General features: G+C 45.1%; 1 long non-coding RNA gene across 1 annotated transcript; it reads right to left on the minus strand.

Annotated features, from left to right (window-relative positions):
* Positions 1 to 961: 961 nt before the first annotated feature.
* LOC140686598 (uncharacterized) lies at positions 962 to 2,182 on the minus strand. Its single transcript, XR_012060433.1, has 2 exons — positions 1,157 to 2,182; positions 962 to 1,068 (listed from the first exon to the last, which is right to left on the minus strand). It is a non-coding gene; the product is annotated as an uncharacterized lncRNA (long non-coding RNA).
* Between the last annotated feature and the right edge of the window lie 616 nt (positions 2,183 to 2,798).

Raw genomic sequence — 2,798 nt, forward strand, 5'->3', positions numbered from 1 at the left:
ATATTTTATCCATAAATATTTTACACTTCTAAAGGATAATATTTCATCTTAGAAATATCATTATCACACCCAAAATAAGTAACAACAATTTTAACTTTAGCTAAAGCAGAAAGAATTTCAAAAACCTCTCTAAGTAACAAGACGTCATCAGTGACGTTCAGAAGTTCATTATAGCGCAGTGGTTTAAAGTCTGGGTTTTAAACCCGGACACCACTTAGGAGTGATGTGGTGTGGGGAAAGGCATTCACCCTCTCTCTGCCAGTTTCCTCATCTGTAATGGTGAGGAAATGTTGCTGGGAGAATGAGCTGAGATACGATGCAGAAAGTGCTTAGGACAGTGCCTGGCACGTAGCAAATGTTAGCTGGTGTTAACAGTGCTATTAACTTCTTGCTTCTGTTGATATTTTGTTCTTGTTAGGGTTCTTACTGGAAACTATAGAAGCAGCCTGGACTAAAAGGAAAAGGTGTGTCTAGGAGTTAGCATTAGTCTACAGGGATCTTGTAGGAGCTGAAAACAGAAATCCAAGGCCAGCCAGCCCTGTGGGGATGAACTGGAAAGTCAGGGCTAGCTGGGGGCTACACATCCTTTCTCAGCCTTCTTCTCTCTCTTTTGTCCTCCTCCACCGGCCACTCCCTCATACCACTTGTCTGTCTGGTATTTTCCTTGCTCTCGGCCCAACATGGCCCACAGTCCCAACCTTCCCTTAGATCCTCTTTGTTGTGGCTTCTCGCATGGACTACCAGTTGTCTCTGTATCTCTTAGGTGTTCAAATTCTTGAGAAAGAATGGATGGGCTGGTCTTTTATCCAAGGTGAAGTGTGGGCTCTTTCCTTAGAGTTAGATTAAGGGGCCAAGGTCATAAAGCATATCAAGTGACCATTTTCAGAGACCCTGGTGAGCAGCTTAATCATTCAGGGTAGGCTAGGCTATGCTGTGGCAACAAATAATCCCCAAATCTCAGTGGCTTGAAGAAATAGTGGTTTATTTCTTGTTCACAAACATGTCCGTGAAGGGTTAGCTTGGGGTCTTACTCTTTCTGGAAGCCAGGCTGCTGAAGAAGCCCACAACCTGAAACCATGGCAGAGGGGGAAGTAAATGTTTAGAGAGAAATCACCGGCTCTGAAAGCTTCTGCTTTAAAGCATCACTTCTGCTCACATGTCATTGGCCAAAGCAAGTCACATGGCTGTGCATATCTTCAAGCAGGCAGGGAAGTGCAGTCCTACTGAGTGCCCAGAGGAAAGAGAGAGCTGGCATGTTTGTGGACACCGTCATAGGTACTACAGAGGTGATGACAGAAGGTTACATCTATGTCCCCTTCCTACCAGTCCAATCATGTATAGAAAAGCATTAGAAGAGCACTATGCCTCGTATCACTGCGGAAGTGTACCATCACCTTCTTCCTGGACCAAAATACCCATTCTGAGGGTAGTCAAGTCTTTTGGTAAAGCAAAAACAGCCCTAACTCTACTAACTTTTTCACCTGGGACTCATTTTTCATCTTTTAAGTCACCGAGATTATTTTATTTGAGAACCTGTGTAGGTGCCTCCCATTTCTCTTAAGGTAAACAAGTGGAAATTAGTCAGAGTAGTTGGAACAGCCTTCGACCACTGCAGGGTGACTAATTGTGCACCTTTCTGAATTAGGCTGGTGTTTTCTCTGACAACTGTTGTGCTGCAGACTCCAATTCTGTCTGAGGCCTCTGGGAGCCCAGTGCTGCTCCCCCATTAGAAATGTCCACTCAGATTTTCCACGTCTTCTGAGTATTTTCCCCTACAACTCATCCTGTTTTTGATGTACCACCTCTTGAGTGTATGTCTTTCAAGCTGTTAGTATTGTAATAATAAGGCAACAACTGGTCTACCCCCGAATAAGCCTAAAACTAGCCCTGAATCCTATTCTTCTTATTAGAAAGTCACAGGAGCAGGGTCAAAATTAGATTTCTTCAACTTAGATGTGCAAAGAATATGATTTTTAAAAACACCTTCCATTAACTGATCTCATTTAGCTCTAGAGTCCCCCTCGTCTCTGCAGATGGAGAGAATGTCAACTTGACAACTGGAGGTCGTTCTGGTTTTCTAGCTGGTCTCTTTCAGGTTCAAATTCCCCGAGGGAACTGTTTCTTTCACCTCAGGAGGTTTCCATCCTTTGTCCTCTTTGTCCAGATGGCATCTACCAACCACTCAAATGTCCTTCCACAGGAGGATGGCTAAATACATTATGACATCATCCTACAGTGGAATACCACCTTGCAGTGGGGAAAAGTTGGAGAGTTACTTGCAACAGCACGGATGAATTTCAGAGGCACACTACCGAACAAGGAAGGCCAGACAACAAAAACTACGCACAGTCTGATTCTACGTATGTCAGGTTCAAAAAAGTTAAAAGGTGGTTATCTTTGGCAGCAGGTACTGACTGGGAGGGACCTTCTAGGATGCAGACACCGCCTGTATCCCCCTGTGGGCTGTGGGTACCCAGGTGTGTGCAACCATCCGGCTGTATTCTTTGTATCCTTTGTATCCTTCTCTCTGAGTGTGTTATATCTCAATAAAACAAAAACAACCAAGATGGCATCTGGATATGGGGGAAAACTTAACTAGCTGTGGGTGGTGGGGAAGGACCAGCTCATCTGTGAAAACTCACTGGCTTCCTGAAGAGGGTCTTTCCTCTCTGGTCGGGGAATGTCCTTCACCCCATCTGCGGAGGGGTGTTTGATTCCACCTCTCCTAGGAGACCCACTGCTCAGGTGTCCTCTGCCTCAGTCTCCTGTCAGGAGCGCCTCGTTTCAACCCCAGACCT

This window comes from Vicugna pacos, chromosome 17 (assembly GCF_048564905.1).
Source record: "Vicugna pacos chromosome 17, VicPac4, whole genome shotgun sequence".
Lineage (NCBI taxonomy): Eukaryota > Metazoa > Chordata > Mammalia > Artiodactyla > Camelidae > Vicugna > Vicugna pacos.